Source organism: Mesoplodon densirostris, chromosome X (genome assembly GCF_025265405.1).
Source record: "Mesoplodon densirostris isolate mMesDen1 chromosome X, mMesDen1 primary haplotype, whole genome shotgun sequence".
In the NCBI taxonomy this organism is placed as follows: Eukaryota; Metazoa; Chordata; class Mammalia; order Artiodactyla; family Ziphiidae; genus Mesoplodon; species Mesoplodon densirostris.
Window position 1 is genome coordinate 135,082,476 of NC_082681.1, and position 12,951 is coordinate 135,095,426.

The window sequence follows — 12,951 nt, forward strand, 5'->3', positions numbered from 1 at the left end:
GGAGGTTCCCCAAAGAGTCCTGCTCATTTTCAGTGCCCCCTTTTGTTTGATATTCCTCACACCTTAGGGGAAATGGACGGGACAAGAAAGGCAATAAAGTTTTGGATGGAGAGGTTAATCTTAAACTCAGCAGGGGAAACTCAGTACTGGGGGACTTGGTTTCGCCAGGAGTCATAACCTCATCGTTCCTGGTTGACATTAGCAAGGGGAAATGGAAGGATTAAGAATGGGAATTTTAGGACAGGAATGGAAGAAACATAAGCAGGAAGAGCCTCCTTAAAAGCAGTAACCAGTAACCCAGAGCACTGGTGACCAGAGATAACAGACATTCTGTTATCGAGTCTGTTGCCCTGAGATCAGGAAGCCATCACGCTAAGTCAGTGAAATCTGTCTAAGATAAACCTTCAGGAGGCATACACGTTTAATGCTCATTTTCTAGAAATTGAGCACCTACCTCCCAGACCATGGAGTCCTCATCTTTATTTCTCTTGCCCTTCACGTTTGGTCTACCAGCAAATCCCGTTGGCTCTGTGGTTATCCGATGTCTCAAGTCTGATTCTCATTGTCTCCATTTCAACCATTCTCCCTCAGTGATGCCCCTAGATGGGTCTCCCTGTTTCCAGTTGTGTGTTATAGACTCCACCATGCCCCCCTCAAGTGCATACGTTGAAGCCCTAACCCCCAATGAGACTGTGTTTGGAGATGGGGCTTTTAGGGAAGTAATGATGGTGAAATGAGGTCATGAGGGCAGAGCCTTGATCCCATAGAACTCCTGGCCTTATAAGAGGAGGGGGCACACCAGAGCGCTCCCTCTCTCTCTCTCCCACGGGAGGACACAGCAAGAAGACAGCCGTCTACGAGCCAGGTAGAGAAGTTTCACCAGCAGCCAACCCTGCTGGCTCCTGAATCCTAGACTTCCAGGCTCCAGGACCGTGAGAAAATACATTTCTGTGTTGAAGCCGCCCATCCTGTGGTCCTCTATTACGACAGCCCTAGCAGACTAACACAGTGTCTCTCTTTGTCCACCGCTCTCATAAAAGCCAGAGTATGTTATAAAAATATAAATGAAAATAGGTCATTCGTGCATGTTCTGTTATATAGGTAGAATATCCCAGGATATACTATTGCAGGTCGAATATAATCTAAGTCTTCAGCACAGCCTCCAAGGTTTCATATGACCCGCTTCCCAATCTTCTCTCCAACTTTACCTTCTACGCATCTTCCGTGTTCACATAAGCATCCTCCTGTCGTCGGAATTCTTCCGCATTTGTCCCAGAGTCCCACGGCACTTTCAGTCACTTGATCACAGACACAGTGGTGCCAAAACAGGTCTAATGGACCTTCCTGAGCACATCAGCAAAACAGTCTTCTCTGTATTCTTCTATATTTATATCAGTCAGCTGTTTGCAGTACATAGGGCTGAACTGGGTGTTTCCTCATCCTTGTTTTAGTTCAAGATTTCAAGCAAGAAGAAACAAAAACAAGGATCAAAGTGCTGACACATTTTAGGGGCAAGCCCTAGGGGTGATGGTCAGCAAGAAGCACACAAGGCCTGGGAAGCAAGGCACCCAGGAAATGCAAAGCTGCACATTGCCTTTTTGGTCGTTGCTTCACAAAGAGCCTCGAGGCGACATAGCACATGGCTCTGCAGATGTGCTGACCCTATAAAACTGAGGAGAAAACCTACATCTGTGCCCTCTTTCAGCTGTAACCAGTGACCACGTGGACAGCACACACCCAGAGGGCCGAGAAGCCCCAGAGAAGACCTCTAACCATCAAGATACAGGTACTTACCATCCCTCTTGGTAGAGAGTCTGCCTGCCTCTCATCTCTTCCTCACTGAGAGGAAAGCCGTCTTACCGTTGCTGACACGTCTCCAATTCCCCACTAAAATGCCTATAAAGATGAAGGCAAATCACCCTCCATCCAAAACAGCAATGAGCCCAAAATCAGCGTGACTTCTTAAAGCGAGACTGACTGTCACTCCAGCAGCTGTACCTGGAGGCTGTCTGATGACTCCCAGGTTATACAACGTGGTGGAGACGCATGGTCAGGGGTTACCCACCCTCCCGGATAAGACGGCGGGTCCCAGGAGGGCAGACGTTCGTCTGAAGGCCTCAATTGACAAACTGACTCATGCGGGTTCCTTTATTCAACACCTATAGATGGGCCCCGTGCGGGTTTCCCATGGCTGCTGTAACAGATCACCCCAAACTTAGTTGCTTAAGACAATGCAGACTTAATACCTTACCGTTCTGGAGGTCAGACTCCACGATGTGTGTCACCAGGCCAGAATGAAGGTGTCGGACGGGCTGCATCCCTCCATAAGATCCTAGAGGAGCATCTGCCTCAGCTTGATATTCCTTCTTCGGCAGGCTGCCCAGATTCCTTGGCTTGGCGCCCTCTTCCAGGCAGCAGATGCATCCCTCCAGTTTCTGCCTCCCTCTTTCCCTTATAAATCCCTTGGGGTTCCATTGGACCCTCCTGTAGAATCTGAGATAATCTCCCCACCTCAGCATCCTTAATCCATCTGTCATGTATGGTGACATGTGCATGTGGTTCCAGGGATTAGGACAGGGACATCTCTGGAAGAAGATGGGTATTTCCAGCCACCCCCAAATCCATACCCCGTCAAGTCTCCAGGAAGGGGAAAGGAGGGCTTACCCACCTGCCCAGGTGGGTCCTGTCCCCATCTGCTATTGCCCAGGGTTCCCCTCTGCACTTCAGATCTGGCCCCTCTTGCTCCTTGGGAAGTCAGAAGCTTGCATGGTGACTGGACCTCCTCCATGTTCAGAACTGGAAGGCAATTTTCCAGGAATAGGGTTTCCTGACACAGGCTAGTCCCACCGGAGCCCTAGGTTTCAGCTTAAGTTTCTGGACAGCTTGAAAGCATCAGAAGAGGAGATGTGCGTTTGGGTAGGTGTTCCTGTTGGAAGGAGTGAATCAGAAGAAAGAAGAAGAAAAAGGCAGCAGTTTTCAACCCACGGGCATCTTGTCTCAATTATTGTATTTTGACTGGTAGTGATTTTGGTAATTTTCCCCCTGGGTACTTTTGGTTCCGATGGAAACATTCTCAAATCTCCAAATCCCTAGTAAAAGGCGTGTAATTTTCTGGGTCTCAAACTCAGATGCAGCGAGAAGGGTGAACATGCTTAAAATAATAACATTTTGCATGGAACCCATTTACAAAAGGATGCTTGGAAATCAGGGCGAATGCATGATGATAACATCAGGTCTGCGATATATCTTTGAGCTCCAGTTTCATTTGGAATTATTTTCATAAAGATTTCACGAAAAGCAAGATAATTAATGCAAGAGTTTTTCCATTAACATAATTTTCTGAAATATTATAAACATAAGGATCATTTGGAATTTTCATGTAACACTGGAAGTGTCTGTGAATCTGTATGTAAAAATGAATATGTTTTGTATGATATTTCATGCATACAGATAAAAACATGAAGTATATGTAAGTATGCACTGTAAAAAAAAATTAAACATATGACATTAAGGGGGTCTGTGGAGAATCCGTGCTTTAACAAAAACCACAATGTGATTTCAATGACAAGGTAATTCTGGTCAACAGGTGAGATGATTTACTTCAAACTTTATTGGTGTACTTTTGATATTTAAATATTCTGGCAGCTAATTTATTAATGTAAATATCTGCCATATACAATTTCACTTATTAGACATATATTGAAGAAACATATACATTACTTTTTTAAACATATGCAGCTTATCCTGTGTCTTTTCTCACCTCATATAAAAATGGCCAGAATAATGTTAGGGATGATGACATGTAAAATACACCTGGGATATAAATCTATCCAAAAGGTAAAAGCCCGTGATATGCAATGCTGATTGCTCGTGGGCACAGCTGCAGGGTGATCTGTTCTGCTGTGTCAGGATCCTGATGATTATTACCTGTGTTTACATGTCTAATGAGACAAACTTCAAATCAGTGCAACTTAACCTGCAGCAGCAAATCCCTAGGATAACGTCAGAGATACAGTGTATGATCTAAAACCTTCCTAGTCTTTCTGAATTTCATTGAAGTAGGTGGACCTGTTCTATGGTCTACTCAGTTAACAATGCCAGTTGGTCTAAAGCAGTGCCCAGCAATTTGCATTTCAAACGAGTGTCCAGGTGATGCTGACGTTGTGGGCCCAGAGACCGTATTTTGAGAACTGCTGGTTGAGTAAAGGGAAATCTAAATTTTGAATAATTTTTAAAGTAAAAAGGATGGCACTGGCTCCCATGAATGTATTCATTTATCCCTAGCATTATTAGATAAAAATTTGCTGCCTAAGCTGGTTAATTTCTTTTTAAATTTATTTTATTTTACTTACTTATTTCTTAAGCTGGTAACTTCTTAATGACCGCTAAATGAAAACAGCGTCCTCATGCATGGAAATCACTTTGCCTCAGGAAACATGGTCACTAAACACAGTAATACATTAAATAATATCAATGGAGTAATAAGCACTCTGAAATGTAATTGAAATATTAATTTGTGTTGTGTCTTATTTAAAGGAAACTGCTGAAAAATGCACTCCATGACTGTATGTATCTATTCTTATACTGTCAAGCAGCAGTAAGCTACTAATGAAAAATTGTGACAAAAAGCATTATTTAGCATCATTATAAAGGGAAGTTTTTGGAAACCAAACAAATCAAAGCAATCGAAGCATCTTAGCTAGGTAAATAAATAGCCATACATTTTTGACAGAACAATTAAACTAGTATTTAACACTAATTAGAAAAGAGACATGCACCCCTGTGTTCATAGCAGCACTGTTTACAATAGCCAGGACATGGAAGCAACCTAAGTGCCCATCAACAGGGGATTGCTTCAAGAGGATCTGGTATATACACAATGGAATACTACTCAGCTGTAAAAAAGAACAAAATTTTGCCATTTACAGCAACATGGATGGACTTGGAGGGCATTATGCTAAATAAAATAAGGCAGACAGAAAAAGATATATACTATATATCACTTATATGTGGAATCTGAAAAATACAACAAGACTAGTGAATGTAACAAAAAGGAAGCCAACTCACAGATACAGAAAACAAACTAGTGGTTACCAGTGGGAAGGGGGGAGGGGCAAGACAGGGTTAGGGGATTAGAGGTACAAACTATTATGTATAAAATAAGCTACAAGGATATATTGTACAACACGGGGAATATAGCCAATTTTTTTTTGTTGTTTTTTGTTATGCGGGCCTCTCACTGTTGTAGCCTCTCCCGTTGCGGAGCACAGGCTCCGGACGTGCAGGCTCAGCGGCCATGGCTCACGGGCCCCCAGCCGCTCTGCGGCATGTGGGATCTTCCTGGACCGGGGCACGAACCCGTGTCCCCTGCATCGGCAGGTGGGCTCTCAACCACTGCGCCACCAGGGAAGCCATAGCCAATATTTTATAACAACTATAAATGAAGTATAACTTGTAAAAAACATTGAATCACTATATTGTACACCTGTAACTTATATAATATTGTGTAGCAACTATACTTCAACTAAAAAGAAATGGCTTTAGGTGTAAAAAACAAAAACAAAAACAAAATAGTAGTTTAAATGGACAGCAAAACTGGTACGATTGACACAGAACTTCTACATGAGTGTAAGGGTGCTCAATAAGATGTATTTTGGAACATTTTAGTCTTATTCTAAATGTCCTGGGGAAGCTTGCTTTCCTAAATACATGCCCAGAAGATTATTTCATGATATAATTAATCCTTCCATCACATCTGACTTTAAAATTTACCTAATTTTTGCATTATATTTTTTTAAATACAGAGAAATTAAAATAGTTTTCTGAAATGCAGAATATGTACACACTGGACCTTACCAGTTCGAAAAAAATTATCTTCTGTTTAATATTCAAATTTTGCTTTACATCAAAAGCTGGTCTCTGGTTTGCATCTTTCTCTTTAAAGCCAAGTGCCTATACTTTTGCTCTGTAGTCTAGGGAAACCTCAGTCCTTCTGAAGAGGCTGACGTGTCATCTGTAAATAACATTTCTCAAATATTTGCGGCTAACTATTCTGTTTTGATGTTTTAATGACAATATCATATGTATGCATTTATCAGTGTAAAAAAAATCTGTATCTATCTGTCTGCCTATCTATCTGTCTGTCTGTCTATCTATCTATCTATATCAGGACTTGACAAATGCAAACAACCAGGCCACACATGTTATTTTTTCCCAGCACTGTGTCCTCTTAATACAAAACTAAAAATATTTTAAGGAAACTTCTGTAGGAAGTTGTTTGTAGCCCTGAGAAAACACTGCCATCCTCCCATGATTGGGTAACTTATTTCCTCATGAATATTTGTGTGCTGACATTGCAAGTATCTACTTGTTCATGTATTTCTGTTTTAAAAGTAGGGTTATTTTACTGAATGTGTCTCCCCAAAGGTAGAAACCAGTATTTCCCATTTTAGCTACTAAAATGTTGATGAATCATAAAGAATGTAAAACAGTATTTTTGCTGCTTATATGAATGAGTCATATATATATATATAATTTTATATATTCCATAAAATAAAATCCTATATATTGTGGGATATATTATCATTCCTACAAAGCATGCTTAAATGAAAGCGAGGTATTGGCTTTTGCCAATACAAATATAAAAAAGCAACCGTCTTTTGAAAAGGTCTTATTTTGCTTGTCCCAGAAAACTATCCTGAGTCCAGGCATCAGTTTCACAAGTACTTTGATAGGTCACCCCAGAAAACACTATTTGGAGGACGAGTGAAGCCAATAATGGCCAGTTTTTCATGTCCTTTACCACTTGGGGGAAATGGAGAACTCCTCTCTCTGTGGAAATCTTGTATCCGGTGTAGGTGAGGCTCAGAATGACCCCAGCCCGGGAACCAGGAGGTTAGGTGTGTGTTACCAACTTCCAGTCTGTCAGTGATGGACAGCTGTTTCCAGGCACTGACTGGCTTGTATACTTCTTACTTGCCCACCTTGTGGCTAACCCATACCCCCCTGGCCAGGGAAAAAAACAAACAAACAAGAACAATAAATCAAAACAAAACCACCAGACAGAGTCACAAGACTTCACAGTCAGGACAACTTTGCCCTGGAGCCTTGAATGCCAGGGAGGATGGGCTTCATGTCATTCAGAGTTACCATTTCACGCCACTGTTGGAGCTCTCTTTTACTGTTTTCTTTTCATTCTGTTAGTTTCAGAGGAGAAAAAAAAAAGTCACCAGTGGTTATTTGTTTAGAAATTTACTTTGTGAAAGGCAGAAGATATCAAGAGTGGATGATAAAGCAAACAGCAACTTAGGAATTGACTTAGAGAAAAATGGTAAGAAATGCAAATCAAAAACTCAATGGGATATCACCTCACACCTGTCAGAGTGGCCATCCTCAAAAAATCTACGAACAATAAATGCTGGAGAGGGTGTGGAGAAAAGGGAACCCTCCTGCACTGTTGGTGGGAATGTAAATTGATACAGCCACTAAGGAGAACAGTATGGAAGTTTCTCAAAAAATTGAAACTAGAACTACCATATGACCCAGCAATCCCACTCTTGGGCTTATACCCTGAGAAAACTGTAATTCAAAAAGACACATGTACCCCAATGTTCATTACAGCACTGTTTACAGTAGCCAGGTCATGGAAGCAACCGAAATGCCCATCCACAGACGAATGGATAAAGAAGTTGTGGTACATATATACAATGGAATATTACTCAGCCATAAAAAAGAATGAAATTTTGCCATTTGCAGCAGCAGGGATGGACTGGGAGGGTATTATGCTTAGTGAAATAAGTCAGAAAGAGAAAGACAAATACTGTATGATCTCTCTTATATTGGAATCTAAAAAAAAATAAGCTTATAGAAACAAACAACAGATGGGCAGTTGGTAAAGGTAGGGGGTGAGGGCTAGTCAAAATGAGTGAATGGGGTCAAAAGGCACAACCTTCCAGTTATAAGTCCTGGGGATCTAATGTACAGCATGGTGACTATACTTAATAATACTGTCTTGCATATTTGAAAGTTGCTAACAGAGTGTATCTTAAATAGTCTCCTCACAAGAAAAATAATTTGTAACTATGTGAGGTGATTTAACTAAACTTTTGGTGATCCTTTTGCAATATATACGTATATCAAATCATGCTGTTGTGCACCTTACATTTGTGCAGTATTACCTATCAATTATATCAGTAAAACTGGAAAAAATTTAAAAATTAAAAAGTAGAAGTTAAAAGAAAGAGAAATAGCATTATCAAATAATAGTAAAAGCCAGTGCAAAACAAATCAGACAAATAGATGTTAAAATAAAGAGGGCTAAGAAAGCAGTGCTACCATTTTGGAGCTGTTGGGCCATCTTTACGGATGCTTAACAAACATCTCCAGACTCAGAAATTCCACGAGGTATACATTCAACACAATGAATATAGGGTCCACTGGAAGATATGCCCACAGCACACCCTGGGCAGATACGATTGCTAATTTCTCTTCTGTCCAGTACATGGTTCTTTCACTCCTCATCCTAATTGGTTTGGTTTCCTCTGGAAACGTGGAATCTACTCTGGATGCTTACAGTCCTGCCTGCCCAGGAGGGAGGCTCTGCATCTCTTCTCAGAGTCTGAATCTTAGGGGTTTTCTTCTCTTTATGTTCCCATTTTCCCTTGTCACGTAGGGAATGTGCAACCTGAAATATTTAAGAGTTCCGGCTCTTCCTTTAACCTCCTACACTTTCTCTCGTCACCACCAAAATATCCCCTGTGACCCTCTTCATTCTTCTTCAGCCATAGTTAAATGTGGGCATCTATTACATCACTTCTGTCTTAGGGTAGGCTTTTTGAGAATGCTGCTTTCTGTACCATGCCCTAACAAAAGCTCCCTCATTTTCTGGGTGGTTAATTCCTTACTGGAATTTCTATTTTGTAAATTGCCTTGTAATTTTAACAATTTAGTCATTCACCTTAGAATTGTTTATGGAGCCTTGAGTACATCACCCACTCTCTTAGCAAACGGGGACCACAGAACTAAATACTACGAGCTCCCTTCATTCTTGGAGATTGTATTTCAGCGGGAGAGGTCAGAAAATAAGCCAACACGTACATGAAGTAAAAATTTCCCATTTTAAAAGATGTGTTATCTTGCATCTTAAATGTTTTCTAACCTACTGCAGTCTGGTTCACATCCCTTTAACTTGAGTCATAGCTTTCAGTAAACTAACGTGTGATAGTTCCCTGTTCTTGAAGGTGATGGCTTTATCTTCATTGAAATTCGGACATTATTTTAGGCTGTCGACTGCACATATTTCTAATGACAGGTTCTGTATCTTAAAAACAATCATTAGGGCCTCCCTGGTGGCGCAGTGGTTGAGAGTCCGCCTGCCGATGCAGGGGATACGGGTTCGTGCCCCGGTCTGGGAGGATCCCATATGCCGCGGAGCGGCTGGGCCCGTGAGCCATGGCCATTGAGCCTGCGCGTCCGGAGCCTGTGCTCCGCAACGGGAGAGGCCACAACAGTGAGAGGCCCGCATACCGCAAAAAAAAAAAAAAAAAAAAAAAAAAAAAAACAATCATTAAATTGAAACAGAAAAAAAATGAGCACTTTATAGCTGAAACTGTGTTGAAAAGCCTATGTTAACTTCCCGTCAAAATTAAATGGATCAAATTTAACATATAATGAAATGTTAGTGATACTGTTATTATCCACATCCAGTAAATAATGCTGTTTACTTTTTGGAGTCAGAAATCAAGTACTGCTTTGGCTGGGATTGTTTCAGTATATACAGTGAAGATATTTAAATTCATGAAAATAATGCATTTCCCATTTAACTTGGGGATGATAAATAGAAATGTCTATTTAAATTGAGTTCTTTTTAGATAATTGAAAGGACAGGGCTTCCCTGGTGGTGCAGTGGTTGAGAGTCCGCCTGCCGATGCAGGGGACATGGGTTCGAGCCCCGGTCCGGGAGGATCCCGCGTGCCACGGAGCAGCTGGGCCCGTGAGCCATGGCCGCTGAGCCTGCGCGTCCAGAGCCTGTGCTCCACAATGGAAGAGGCCACAACAGTGAGAGGCCCGCGTAACATACACAAAAAAGGACAAATTGTTTGAATTTTGTGATCTGACGTACCTTCTGAACAATAAACAAAAATAAATAGGAATCACATTAACTTAATAATATACAATGCAGAAAAACAGAGCGACAATGAAAGTGCCAGTTACAGGGCTATCAATATTCCAGTAAAGAAGTCCAAAGTTTAGGGCCTCCCTGGTGGCGCAAGTGGTTGAGAGTCCGCCTGCCGATGCAGGGGATACGGGTTCGTGCCCCGGTCTGGGAGGATCCCATATGCCGCGGAGCAGCTGGGCCCGTGAGCCATGGCCGCTGAGCCTGCGCGTCCGGAGCCTGTGCTCCGCAACGGGGGAGGCCACAACAGTGAGAGGCCCGCATACCGCAAAAAAAAAAAAAAAAAAAAAAAGAAGTCCAAAGTTTAAAGTAGTATTTTTTAGATAAAAACCAAGGACACGTAGATAATTGTATTGTGAATTTGTATAATATCTAACTTTCTTGTCTCACAGTGTAGGGCAGGGGAACAGGGTCTAATTGCTGTCAAAACATATACTGCTGATAACACTTAATAGTGTAAGAGCCAATTATGCATTCTGATGTCTGCTGATTATTACTAGAAATATTCAAACTCATGATTGTCAGACTAAATCCTTTGATATTTAGATTATTCTCTTTTTACTTTCTTATCTGGATTAAAGATATAAAAATGTTCAGTTCTTAAAAACTTTAGCCAGAGGCTGACATGGTGACATGTCTCTCTTTTTCTGTCGAAATAATTTTTTCTACTTTATCTTGAAAAGAAAAAAGTTCTCTAATTTAGAATAATTAACTCAAGTGTATTTTCTGAATTCATTTATTGCTTTGAGAATTGAGCCATTTGTCTTTATAATAATAAAGTATCCTTTTTTGTTTGAGAGGGGAAAAGTAAAGAAGGAACAATTTTTTTTTTTTTTAATCAATGAAGAATTCCTAAAGAGACAACTAATTCTTATAAGATATTTCTGGGAAAGTTAGACAACGATAGCTTATCCCAGGGAGGAAGCAATCGGCATTAATTTGGGGTATTTTCAGTGTGAAGGTATCTAATGTAATTTTAGATAACTTGTGGGGTATGCATTTTTATTTCAGTGGTCATATACATACACAGTGAGTGCATTAATAATAAATAGTCACATAAAATTTCGTAGGAGTGGGGCTTCCCTGGTGGCGCAGTGGTTGAGAGTCCGCCTGCCAATGCAGGGGACACGGGTTCGTGCCCCGGTCTGGGAAGATCCCACATGCCGCGGAGCGGCTGGGCCCGTGAGCCATGGCCGCTGAGCCTGTGTGTCTGGAGCCTGTGCTCCACAATGGGAGAGGCCACAACAGTGAGAGGCCCGCATACCACACACACAAAAAAAAATTCGTAGGAGTGATTGAAAATTCAGAAGTAGCCATTCTTCCATGGTCACTTTTTTACAAATATAAGTGAAATTAGCTCAGTGAAATGATTTCTTAGGCTCGCTGATGGGTTATCATTAGAATTTTACACCATCCACCTGAACACTGGGCCGTGACATTTATTTTAATAAGTGACCAGCACTGTCTTTACTTCCTAATTATGTGTGTATAGCTCTATTTTATTATTATAGTGTATCTCTATATGTTTATTACTTTCTTCATTGAAACTAGTTAACTTATTACTTCTTTCCCTGAACTCTGTAGTTCTTTAGATTCCATTGGTTACAGTTTCCTCTCACCCATGCATTGCATTCGCTTCTGTGTTTCAACATCAGTCATCTCCTTGCTTTATATCTGAGAAGAGGCTGTATAAATTATGTAGAATTGAATTCAGAGGAAACAGTGTATCTCAAATAGGTTTAAATCCCGGCTCTTTCTATGAAATCTTTTGGCTTGAGCCTTTGTTTACTTTACCTGTAAAATACGACATTTTAGAACCGCCATCATAAGATACTTATTTGAAGAAAATGACGTGGGAATAAAGCAGGTAACTCAACGCATGCTTTGTTATCATAAATAATAAATAATTATCATAAAGTCAAGAAATGGAAACGGCAAATATCATTATTAGTGAGTTGTAGGTTATAATTGAAATGAACCTGGGCATCACACATTAAATGATCCAAAACCAGAGATGTACTCATTAGAAAGTGACAAGGACTAAATTTTAAACCAAGACTGCTCTCTGGTATATATATATATTTTTTCAAATTACGCATTGACATAGCACAGGGAGATCAGCCCGGTGCTTTGTGACCACCTAGAGGGGTGGGATAGGGAGGGTGGGAGGGAGGGAGACGCAAGAGGGAAGAGAGATGGGAACATAGGTATATATGTAACTGACTCACTTTGTTATAAAGCAGAAACTAGCACACCATTGTAAAGCAATTATACTCCAATAAAGATGTTAAAAAAAAAAGAAAAATTACACGTTGACAGAGTGGAGTAGAATTTCTTCTTTAGCAAAATAGCTTGTAGTAAGGTTTTTCCCTTGAACTGCTGGAAAGATAATCCTCTCATCGAATGGCACAGATTGCCACACTTGAAATATTTAAGTTATCAGGGTCTCCTTCCAAGAATCACTGTCAGTCACTATGCCTTGGTTTCCAGACTCTATCTACAGTACAGATGGTGCAATTCTCAACAGGAATTTCTACCAACTAACTGATGGTGCTGAATTCAGAATATCATCTCCAGCTATTCTCTGCCTGTGAACGTTGCACCCGCAGTTCTGAGGATTTTGCGTGATGTGGTTAGATTACTCCATCACCTCTTTTCTTCTGTCAGGATATTGAGAAACCAATTGCTGTCCTCAGAGGTGTGTAATGAGAGATATATAACAATATAGATAAATGACTTAGGCATGGCAAACCTAACACGTATTTGATAAATATTAT